The sequence below is a fragment of the Corvus moneduloides genome, chromosome 7 (assembly GCF_009650955.1).
Source record: "Corvus moneduloides isolate bCorMon1 chromosome 7, bCorMon1.pri, whole genome shotgun sequence".
In the NCBI taxonomy this organism is placed as follows: Eukaryota; Metazoa; Chordata; class Aves; order Passeriformes; family Corvidae; genus Corvus; species Corvus moneduloides.
The window spans coordinates 14,266,702-14,279,495 of NC_045482.1; the positions used below are offsets into that span (position 1 = coordinate 14,266,702).

The following is a 12,794-nucleotide window of genomic DNA, read 5'->3' on the forward strand; positions in this document are numbered from 1 at the left end:
GTTTCTGGTTGGTTGTAAAACAAAACCTAGAGTGAGCACCACTCATAAACTATTTAAAGGAGACGCAGCTGCAGTCTCAATCTTCACTTCCCCAGCCTGGCCCAGCTGCACAGACCCTACTGACCACCATTTTTTGGCTGTGGTAGAGGAGAGTTTCTCAGGAAGCAGCCAGTGCATTAAGAGCCTTGCCACATCCAGTGCATTAGGAGCCTTCCACATCCTCCTGCAGCTGCAAAGGGCCTGGCACTCCCCTCAGTCCACTGCTCTGCAGTCCTAGGAGAGGAGTGGGCAGTGCAGGATGCCTGCCTGCTACGGCAGACATGCAGCCCAGTTTACAGAGCTGTGACCCCCACTGCCACCACAACAGAACCTGCCTTGGGGATGGGCCTGCAGCTGCAGCCCAGATCCCACTTCTGGTGAGACTGGAGCACAGCCCGTCACCTTGAACGTTCTCCAATGCATTTGTAAATCAGCAGGGGTAAGTCCCTAAAAGACCAGGCTTCTTTTGTACCATTTATTGTTGTACTGTAACAGAACTCAGGCTCCTGTGCAAGAATTTTGTCCTGGTGGAATAAGATGGATGGAGCTATTTGTCTGGAGCTGCTGAAGCAGCCCTGCGGGAGCTGTCACTCTGGTGAGGTAGCTCAGTAGCTGAGGGTCTCCAGGCTGGCACTTTAACCAGACCAGCTGCCCACTGTGTCTGAGGGCACCAGGTGTACTGCTCGCATACTGGCTGTTAGGGCAGCCAGTCTGTTGTACAGCTGATGCAGCCTGGATCTGTGGGATTTGCTGCCTGCTGCCTGAGTCAGTATTGACACCACAGGCGTCACCACACCACAGTAGGGGTGTAGTAACCCAGGTTCTGCCTCTGCTCTCTGTGCTCTTTTATGCCAGATACTCACACATATGTGACAGGGGACATATGTTTTATTAAAGAGCTGAAATTCGTTTTGACACAATGAAAGTGGAAAAATATTCTGTGGAGGAAATGGGAAAGGATAAGAATAGCAAAAATAAAAACAGGCAGTTGCACACGTAGATATTGTGCACTGTGAGCATTGGCAGATTGCTACTCTGAGACATTTGTATTCCTACTGGGTGTTTTGGTGGTGTTACCAACTTTACAGATGTCAAAATGGAGTGCATATGGAAGAGGTTTGTAAGGGACCATGCAGTGGCTTCATAGATTGGTCCAAAGAGTTTATTTGAGGACACAAAGGAGAATATAGCTAGTAGTTATAGGAGGACAACTAATCAGTAGAAGTGGAAGAGATGGTTAGATTTTGATGAGTTTTACAAGGTTTTGAAGCTTATGTGAAGAGGGTGTACTGGGCTGGGCAAATTGGTTAACATTAATGCACCTCTGGGAGGATCTGGAGGACCTGGAGGTAGTAGGAGGACAGCAGAATCACCTAGCATACAAACATACACACAGCTCAAGAAAGAGAAGTGCCAGTAAGGTGCTTCCAAGGTGACCAGAAGAGCTCACTGAGGTTGGTAAACATGAACTGGGCTACACTAGCTAAACACAAAAGCATAGAGTTGCTGGGGGACCAGGGGCTCTGTCCTTTGATCCTATTTTCACACAGTGTTTTCCAGTTTGTGACTCGTTGGCATATACAATAGATGTTGCAAGGCTTTTTAGTATCTGCTTTAAGCTTAGTTGTCAGGTAAATAATCAGGAAAATCATGGGGTTTAAATCTAATTTTGCAAATAACATTCTGAAATAAATGTATAGGTTTTTCTGATTGAAAATCTGTCACTTCAGTGTAGGCTTATGAGCTTTCCAGTCGCATTTATAAAAAGATGTTTAATAAGAAGGCAGCATCCAGTTATGATTGTAGTCTGACTTACAGAAAACCTACCTGAGATAACATGAGTCAAAAGAATCCACTGGGTCTTCTCTTTCTCTATATGTACACATTGATGCAGTACAAGTGAAAAATGAGTTTCAAGATTCAAATAGAAGACAAAGTACCTTTCACTTAGAAAGTATAATTTTGCAGGATTTGTCTCATAACCTGTGATACTTTATGCCTGTCAGTTCCTTCCTCAGAATGCTTGTCCACACAGACTTAGAAGTAATCCCCTAATGAGCAATATAAGTGTGGTAGAGTAAGATGGAGGGGGATTTTATTTTCAGCTTTCTTAACACCATATGTTCACTTAATCCCACTCTTCATTTATTTAAAGGTAATACCTGAGTACTTGAGAACAAATTACATGCAAGCATGCATTATGTGTATGGGTGCCTCTGTATGTAACACTGCACATGTGTCTCAGACTAAGAGAAATCACACTGATAGCTAAGGCAGTTGAATTTTCCTATACAGATGCTCCCAAGTCATCTACCTCAAAAGTACACATTAAGATTCAAGAAGGAAATCTTCTCTGAAGGAATTACTAATGAGGATTGCTTGAATTTTTGCTCATCAAATCTTGAATAAAAATCTTCAAAGTTATTGTGAAGTGCCATTTAATTTTTCCTACTTCATCACTAAAATTGTTCAAAAAATCATGACATCTCTCTCTGATAAATCCAGAAACATCACACAGACAACATTAAACATGCTGAAATGTTTATTTTCGACTTTTCAATTCAGAATGTGAGTTTTAAAAGAAATTGTAGAAGATTCAAAGTACAATGATAAAAATGCTGAAATTTAGTGTTTAAAAATCTACCGACCAGTTATCTACACCTGTTCAAAAAAAGAATCTGAAACTTCCCACAACTGTTTTCAGCCACTCACTAAAAGAACAACTGCACCAGTTTAAACTACTTCTTTTAAAAAATGTTAACAGTCCAGCCAATGTCACTTAAGCGGTCAAGACAGAAATTCCAGTAAATCCTAATGTATGATTTACAAAATATATGTCAAATATTTCACATATGCATAAAAATGACAGGCAAAAAAAAAAAAAAATAGTTCTGCTCTGTAAACATTTGGTACAGTTCCGTAACAGAACGTCTGGAGAAAGCTGTGCTTTCTACCTGGTCTTGCAACTTAATTAGTGCCAGCTGTCTCCTGAAATGAAAAGTCTGTTTGAGCAGGTCACTTTCCAGAATGAGATCTGAGGACAAGATGTGGCTGAAGATATTTGGGAAAGAACAGTTAATAGTAACTGGGAAAACAAACCACTGCCAGTACTGAGTATACCAGAGATGTGTCAGTCTCTCTCTGCAGCTCCAGAAATTGTGTCACATTGTTGCAGTACATCCACACAAAGCTCCCCCTGCAATTATGGCCAGTGTATAAATGGGTTGGACTGAATTTCCCTCTGTAAAGAAAGGAAACTAAGTGTAGTCTTTTGGGTTTTCACAGTGATCTTTTTTGAAGATCCAAAATTTAGTTCTCTCTCAGGAAGCAATGTAACGGATAACTCTATTTTATTGCACGTTGATAAAATCATTTACACTTTAAGAATTATTAAATCAGATCTGGCCAGGTAATTATTCTGTAATGAGCATTAACTGCATGTAAAGTATTTGATCTGGAAGGACATTTCAACATCTCCAACATTTACATTAAAATGCCCTTTTTCTACCTCGGAAAAGCAAACGATGTCACTTCTGAAGTGAGATGAAAGAGCATTTTCAGTGTAAAATGAGAAATGTTGTCATGGAGGAAGTAAAAATAGGTTAAAAGCAATCTGAAAGGTAAATGACTACTTGTTGCTCTTTTTATGCCTTACTCTGTAATGGTAACATAGATAACATGAACTCCGAAGATCTTCTGAGAAGTGCTTTCCAGCCTGACCCAGAGAAATGCCTAATGCAGGCCCCTCAGTTGTCCTGGGGCTCTTCCAGTTTGGTATCAAGCACAGCCTTTATATCTGAAGAGTCAGTAAAATCATATCAAGAAGGTCATTGCAAGAAGAGAAGACCTTTTCAGTAAAAATTTGAATCAAAAAGTAGAAGTCGCAAGTAGAAACAAACTGAGTTTCTTTTCCAACCCCACTCTGCCACTCACCTCCTTCAGTATTTTAAACATATTGTGGATTTGATTCTTTTATGTAAAGCAGTGGTTCTCAAGGCTGCAAAACTTCTGGTATTCTTCTGTCATTTCACTGTGATGTTAATGAGCAAACTTCTGCCATTACACTACAGCAATGGGATCTTTTGAAGTGGTGATGTTTGCCTCTATGCTTAAAATTCTAGTGTTGTTGGAATATATGTGTGGAAAAGAATCACTATTTGTATTTTAAGTGAGTAATGTGCCAGAACCTCAACATTTTTATGAATGAGTAATCTCATAGTTTTCAGAGACATTACTCAAAGAAATCAAAGCTAAAGACTGTATTTATTTGTAGAGTTGTTTGCAAAATTGTTGCCATAGCTTTCTTTTCTTTTTTAGACCACACTTAGCCTGTAGTGACCTCTCCAAAAACTGACCATAACAGAAACAATGTCATCTACTTTAGCTTTTGTTTACATCATCCCCCTTCCTGTTGTTGGCACCTCATTCCAGTTCATGTCACTTTTTCTTCCCCATGTTAATGGCCATTTTCCAATTCATCTTCACCACTGAAATTTCTTTCTCTTGATTTTAAAGGCACAGTCAGATAGAAAAGTGTTGGTTCTCCTATCTCCATCTAGGAAGATGATGAAAAACCTTGCTTTACAAGCAGCCGCTGCATCTGCTGTGATTGGGACCCACACTGACATTATTTTCTCTTGTAATCATATTAAGTCAGCTGAAGGAAAAAGAAGGGCAGCAAGAGAGTATTAGTAGATTCTTCTTGGAGGGTGTGATAGATCTTAAGGCCTGTAACTGTGCTGCAGAAAATCACTCATTTATTTGCCTTTCAGTAAGAGTCTCTAGAAATAGAAGCATTTTACATTATTTTGTTCCTAAGGATATAAAAATACATACATTCTAATTGCACTTTGGAGAAGGAAAATTAATAAAAACCACTGCGCCATTCCCCATTAGTGGAAATGCCTGCAGTTAACCTGCCTCAAGCACTTTCAATATCACTGAATCCCTTGGGTGGGATTTTCCAAAGTGCCAGCATTAGCTCAGCCCTGCTCCCATTAAAATCAATTACTGACTTCAGCCTGGGAGGAGAGTCCAGAGAGTCCCTGTGGTGCCCTGTATGTCAGAAGATCCTAATCTGTGTGTGTTGTTCCTTCCCTATTTTTATGTGTATGGCTGCACAGGTGCTCAGATACATTCATGAGGGCCAGGGTTTGCCTTAGAGGACTTAAAAAGGAACCAGAAAGTTAACTGTGCAGAATAAAGAGTAATGGAAGGTAGTAGAGATCATGGAGGCAAGGGGAACTTCACATAAGATGAAATTTCATCAAGTGTGTAGTGAAGTCAGCTAATTGCAGCCTCTATGCCCCAATTCACAGAGCAAAACCTTCCAGAAAACGTTTTCAATACGATTTCACACACTATATTTTCTGTCTATGGAATCCAATTGTCATGGGCAGTCATCAAGGCAAAGAGTTTAGTAGAATTAAAAAAGGGATTTAAGAAGCTTTGTGAGCAAAGACAACATTTGCAGCTGTATGCACTGGATTACAACAATACAGGGGAAAACAAGCTTCCTGCTTCAGTAGCATAAGCTGATTGCTTTGAGGGTCAAGAAGAAATGGTTTTTTGGCATGTGTTAGCCATGCTGATTTATTGAGATGTGTGATGGGGTGGTTTGAGTCTTCACTAAAAGGAGTGATAATGATAATGAATGCTATAGATAGATTATTTGCTAGTCTGCAATGCTGACATTTCTATAAAAAGAGTATCAATAGTAAGTCTGTAATAAAGTTCCCTCCCAAGCAAGGGACTGATTTGGCATTGGTGAGAGCAGAATTCCAACCTTGGCTATGATCAAGGTTTCCTTTCTGGCTCTAGGGAAGTATCTTATTCTCTCATCACCTGAGAAAGACAATGAATGCTTCTCTAGTCCTTAGAGGTGGAATGAAGGAAAAGTGCATGAAGAAAAGAGATGAAAATATTTTCATCCACAGACATTCTGTGCTTTGGATTCAGAGCTGTCATCCCACTGTAATTCAGGAGTACTTTAGCTGGAATTAGTCAAGATTTTTTTCATTTACATTAATTAAATGAGTTCAGAAAACGTTGTTTTCATTCCAGTGTTTGTGGTGTTCCTCTGAACTTGTTTCCACATGCAAATAGGAGCAGCCTTCCCTACCAACAGCAGCCCTGAGAAAGCTTAGTGGCCTTAACCTAGAACATGAGGAGTTTCTGCAATGGATTATGTATCATGCTGGCTGGCTTGAAACCCCAGAAGCTCCTGTCCAAGTCTGCATTCCTATTACAGGCTACTGCTGCCGTTACACCAGCTGCTGCAAGGTCAGAACCTCTTCAAGACATCCTTGTTTGTGAACAGTAGATAAGATCTGAGAAAAGACATTTTTAACGTTAAGTCTGGATGAGCTGAATTATTGATGTTAATGGCTATGGGTGCTATACCTGTTGCTAAAAAATACTGTAATACTTTGTTGTAATTCCCATTTGGAAATGCCAGTATAGCTAGATGAGCAGCAATAGAAACAGTATAGGTTGAGCAAGCTATTGATGAAGAGGAAAGGCTTTTTAATGATTTTGTGTCTTGAACCCTGTAGCTGGCAAAAGAAATACATAAAGAACATGGTGAAAAGAGTCAGACTGCTCTTCTCCTTGCTAGAGCTGGCAGGCATCATAGGTGCTCGAGGTTCCATGATGGGATAGTTGCATGTATATATAGATGTACCTATATATGCACACACATATAGTTTTGACTGACAGAGTCTGGATCAGACCCAGCTGGTCTTCACCAAAATGTGAAATTTCTGCTGCACAAGTCATGGAGCTTTCTTAGGTCCAACAAAGCAATCAAGATGAGAATTTTTTGTTAATTTTGAACTCTCATATTTCCAGTAAAATTGAGATTGATAGCATTTGGGGAGAAGAAAGGGTCAATAGCCATGGAATTTGGAATTACTGCCCCTATTTAAAAAATGATCCATTTTATTTTTTCTTATTTCAATGCAGATACACATTTTAACCTACTCAAAAGGCTCCACTATTTTTTAAAATTCATTAACTCTTAATTTTATTGACAGATCTATGACTAAATTTCCTGTACTGCTTTGAAAACCTTTCCCAACATCTGCTGCAGGTATGTCCTATTTCCTTGGCCTGGGGGATGATTTTACATTAGTAACTTATGTATGTAATTGGAGAGTGGTTCTGTAGGATGCACACAGATCCAGTCTGGTCCTCAAGCTTAAAACATTAACTCTGTTGTTTTTTGACTGCTCAGGCTCAGGGGCAACGTAGCAAGTTTGATATAGGGGAATAACATTTCCACATGCCAAAATAAGAGTTTGCAGTAGTCAGCTGCAGCCTCTTTTTCCTTCTGATAGAATTTTATAGCTGAGTGAAGCTTTGTACACTTCATGGCCGTGCAGTTCCTGAGCTGCAGTGGTGCAGAACGTGACTTGGCAGCACTTCTGTACTGGGTCAGCTGCCATGGAGCTGCCATAAGGAACCTGGCCATGGCACACCCAAGTTGCTCCTTGCATTGCCTGGGCACTTGCACTCCCTGTGTTTCCTCCAGCCCCCTCAAGTCTGCTTCTGGGAGAGATGTTGTCATTCTAATCCCTTCAGGATCACGGAGGATCAGTAGGAAAGTGTGGTGGGATTAATACAACCTGCAGATGAAGTCTAAACCTGCTGATAACATCAGATTCATGGTCTCTGCCAGCTCACTCTCACTGCTGATATGCAGCAAGTGCAGAACAGCATTGAAAACTGAAGTACTTATCACTTTTATTAAATAATGTGAGCCCAGACACCTCTTAATTGTGGAACTTCACAAACTATGAAGCCGTGTAGTATTTGGAATGGATGGGTTAAAAATATTTTATTTGCAACTCCAGAAGACTACTGTTGTCTCTTGGTGATGAATACATGTATTTTTATTCCATATTGATAATTTATATATTTCTGCATCCATAACTTTGATCTCAGCTTGTCTGGGATGTTGTTAATTGGCAACATTTTATTATGTTGTCCAGAAGTGATTACATATTAAAGTGAATTTATATAGCAAAAATTCTTTGCTAAATATGTGAGAATTATATGGATGAACTTCGTTTTTCAAATTACTTACTTGTATGTACACACGAAAACAATTTTCTCCATGTACTAGCTTGTATTTTAAACAGCTCTTCATGTTGCTGTTGACCTAGCTTGTAATCTCATTGGTAAATTAGTACTTACAGTAGTAAAACAACAAGCATCATTTTGCATAATTGTTCACATTTACGGAAAATACTGTGCTTTAACTGACTGAAGTTTTCTCCCTGTCAAATACTGACAGATAAAAGCTGATGTACAACATGCCTGTGCTCTGTTACAATAGACAGCGCTTGTAGCACAGAGGAGAAGCACGTTCCCGGCGGAAGGCAGCGTGGATGCCACCTCTCCTGCGCTGTAGCTTCGAGCCCAGGCAATAAACTGTATTTAAGCGAATCTCCTCTCCTATAGCACTACTTGCAGTAGCAAGCGATGCGTTTATCCATTTTGTAAATAACTTTAAAATTGTGATCTCGGCCCTGAAGCTGTGGTAGGATGAAAAACGGGGGCAAACTCTCCGCCGGGGCAGAGCGTAGCCGAGGCGGCGCGGTCTGGGGCTGGCCGAGGGTAAGCGGGACACACGACCGAGGATTTCGGTAGGGTTTGGTAATTTGCTGACGACAGAAACCTTCGGTGATCGGAACGAGGAATGTCCCCCAGCGCCTTTACCTGCCGACGGAACGGCAGCCCCAGGGTGCCTCGGGCGCGGGCAGCGCCCGCCGAGAGCGCGCTGGCCACCGCCCGGCGCGGGCGGACCCGCTCAGCGGCACCGCAGGGATCGATCGGCACCGCAGGGATCGATCGGCACCGGGGCATCGGCACCATAGGAATCGATCGGCTCCGTCAGGATCGGCACCAGCGGATCGGCTCCGCGGGGATCGATCGGCTCCGCGCGCGCCAGCCGCGCCCGCGCGCCCAGCGGCCCCCCGCGCGCCCAACGGCCGCTCGCGCGCCCAACCGCTCCCCGCGCGCCCAACGGCCGCCCCGGCGCTGCGGGGCCGTCGCCGCCCCCCGTGGCTGGCGCCGGTCCCGGCAGGGCGGGGCGAGGCGCGGCCCGCGCGCCGGAAGTGAGCGGCGGGGGGAGCCCGGAGCGGCGGCCGTGCTGGGGCGGCAGCGGCGTGTGGCGAGCGGCGTCTCCGCTGCCGGGCAGGGACGCGCCTCGGCCGCCGGGCGGAGGCGGTTCCGCGCTCGGCGGAAACAAGGAACGGGAAAGGAAGGGAGCGGCGAAAGGAACCGGTATCAGCGGCCACCATTAGTGGCGGCAGGAGGAGCAGTAGCAGTAGCAGCAGCAGCAGCAGCCGCCGCCGCCGCCGCCGAGGGGGTCTGCGGGCGGAGCGGACCCGGCTGCCGCCGCCGGCAGCGAGCGGGAGCGAACCCGGTGCCTCTTCCCTCTGTTCTGTGGGGCGTCGCCGCTGCCCGCCGGGGCTCCCCCGGAGCCGGGGCGAGGTGAGTGGCGGAGCCGCCTTCGTGTCGCTCCTTTCTGGGGGGCGGCGGTGGCAGAGCCGGCGGGCGGCGTTTCCTGCCGCTTCCCCTCGGCCCCCGAGGCACCGCCGGGGCTGGGCGGGAGCACTGGAGCGAAGGGGTGCGGGAGGGGCGCGTATTTACTGGCCCACGCTTGTGTCCTGCGCCCCTCCACGCCCCAGACACGATCGGGTGTTTTTTTCCAGAGAGGCTGTGCTGTGCTCGTGAGTGGTGGAGGCTTCTTGTGTGTGTGTGCCCCCCGGGTTTTCCCCGAATGAGAGACATGCCTCGGAAGAGGCTGGGAAGTGAGCCGGGGATGCGCGAGGGATGTAGTGTGTGTGGCATCCAGACAATGTCAGCCTGAGTGAGTCTCCACCCTGTGCAGCCGCAGGCAGTCGGGTCCCCGGCGCAGGCATCGCCGAGGAGCGCGCTGCTGCCCGCGGAAAAAACCGCGCAAATCCTCGTTCCTGGTGCGAGAGGGAGTGATGGGTTAAAAACCAAACACCAAATCCCCAAACCTGAAATCTTTTAAGCTTTTTAGCCATATGACTTACTGAAGGCAGGTTGGTTTGCGAAGAGCCTCCCAAGCAAGCTTGATGCGTGCGTTGGTTTTCATGAAACTGGGAGAGTGGTATATTATCTTTTCTGCATGGGGAAAATCATTGATGGTGGGAGGGAAAGGAGGAGTGTCTGTATACAGGAGTGTCACGTGACCTTGTAAAATTCATATGGCTATACTTCTTTTTCTCCTGCACTAAAGCTGGTTGTCTTAAGAAGCCAGTGACTTACCTGTTCATTTTGGAAGATTTTGGGTTTTTTTGAATTTGTTATCTTGTGGGGCGGAAAACAATCACCTGCGTGTTTGGACACTGTCTCTGCATTTTATCATTTTTACTAGTATTGTATATTTTACTGGGCTGTTGGTGTTTAGAAGGGGATGAACAGCGGTCTGTGTAGTACAATTTATTTTTTACTGGTGGATTACAGGTACACTCCATTTGGCAAATGTAAACTATTTCATACGTCTAATATCTTTACCATTCATGTGATAGATGAATGTTTTGTGAGGTTGTAGAATCACACCCAATCCATCCTGAAGAAATTGCCCGTTTTTGTCTGTTCCCCCAGTGCCCTCCAGACATGGATACATTACCTTAGAGCAGAAAAATTAATTGATGAATTCTAGGTGTTTATGGAAACAATATGTCTGAAACAACCACTCTTCCAATTTTATTGTCTTTAATCAGCTTTTCTCCACTGAGAAGTTTCCTGTTAAAATAGAGGAATGGGAAAATTACTTGATAAATCATCTTGAAGAACAAAAGTATAGGTCATAATCTAGGGAATACTTTCCATATAAGTTGTATAAAAATCTAGACACATCCCTGTTTAGTACACTAATACCATTCTTGGTTGGGTGTGGTGGATAGTGGAACACAGAACTGTTTTTCTGCACCTAGGTTGGTGTGTGATTTTTCATATCACTGGCTGATAGTCAAATTACCGTACGGAAATCCATGTTACAGAAACTTTTTGCTTTCATACAACAGAAAGGTAAGTATCACTAAGGAATTTGTTTATTGTCCTTGTACAATTTTGATTGTCAGATAGGTATTTCCTTAAAATGGCTTCGTTTTTATACTCAGATGATATGCAATGAAGCATCCTTCTACCACTACTTCTCTGACTCAGTATGTGGTGACAGTGAGAAAAGTATTAATAAGAGATAAACCACAGTTCAGGAAAGCAGTGTAGTGTACCAGCTGTTAATCTCTTAAAAGAGTGTGAAAAATAATGTGAAAGAGAACACTGGCAAATTTTGCATCTTTAATCTGCCTTCCTTGCGTAGTATCTGGAGACTGTTGCCTTCACGTTTGAATTTAAAATACTTTTTTTACAATGGAATAGTGTATTGACATAAACTGCTGTCAGCTTCTGGTGTGTTGCAGCCTGTTCCTTTCTCAGTAAAGTAAGCCTTGGTGCAGAGAACACCTGTTGGTTTAAAGTATTGTGTGAAACTGCAAAGGCTGTGATGCCTTTTGTAGGTAATGGTTCACTGTGGTTGATTTTAAGAGGCTTTATTTTTCAAAAGGGTGTCTCAGTCTTCTGGCTATCAGAATATATGGGTATTGCCTTGTTTCCCCCAAACCACTTAACCTTTTTTAGCTATTGCTTCTTTGTTTGAATTTGGTCCTTTATCTACTCAGTCAGCATTAAGGTTTTCAATAGAATCAACTGGCTTTTCTAGCTAGAAATAGTTAATTCTTTGTGCTTTAAATTGAAGATCCTTATCCTGTGTTAGTCTCATTTTTACTGGTCATATTTGCCTTCCTTCTTCAAATGGTTTTCAGCCACTGGAGGGGGAAGTAAAAACCTATCAAACTGGGACAGAGTTAAATCTGAGTGACTAAGCCAGTTAGGCAAATACTAGGGAGAATGGCACTGAAGATCCCAGCCATTAAGTAATTTACATCACCTTAATAGAAGACAAATCCAAGTCACTCATGTAACAAATAAAGCCAAAGGTTGCAAAATAATCACACTCCGCCTTTTCTGTTATGTTAAACAATGGTTTTATTATGGAATTTTCAAGTAGAACTGAAATAATGTACTTCACAACTTCCTATTAACATCTGTTCATACTGAGGACCCTGCTGATTAAATCTAGAACTTGTTGCAAACAATTATCGAAGCCAGAAATGTCCCATTTCTGTTTCTGGCCCCACTAATAAGCCATTTTGTCATGTTTCACACCCTTCCTCTGCAATTGCTAGAAGAAAATGTGTTGATTTACAGCTAAATCAGGCAATGTCAGATGAACAAGCCTTATAAAAAGGTGTGATCCAGATCTGTTTTATTGCTAAGGGTTAATAATACGTTGAAATGACAGCAGACTGCTGAGTAGTCAGGTTTAACCCATTTCTATGTGGGGATTAATTTTGTTTAAGAAGACATAAATTATGAAACAAAAGTTGATATAATGGGTAAGTTCTCTTTAAGAATTCAAAAAATATCTTTGGTAGTTGGCTGTCACAGATTTTGAGTGAGTACATACATGGAATGTTTTCTACCTTAAGGAATGTCTGCAAGGTTAGGGAATGCCAGTAAAGAAACTTGCTCTGTAATTGCCTGTTATAGTTGATCTTCACATTAGCAAGGGATTTTAAGTTTCTCTTGTTAGTCTGCAAGTATCTTCATCACTTTAAAAAAGTGTTCATTTAAAATGGCCTATTATTTTTATA

The 12,794-nt window shown here is 43.0% G+C and overlaps 1 protein-coding gene across 1 annotated transcript in view; it reads left to right on the forward strand.

Moving 5' to 3' along the window:
• The first annotated feature begins 9,168 nt into the window (after positions 1–9,168).
• The window catches only part of RAPH1 (Ras association (RalGDS/AF-6) and pleckstrin homology domains 1), a 92,123-nt gene continuing 88,497 nt past the window's right edge, over positions 9,169–12,794 (forward strand). Inside the window, 1 exon segment of the mRNA XM_032114350.1 lies at positions 9,169–9,537. The gene's annotated coding sequence lies outside the window, so the exon portion shown is untranslated.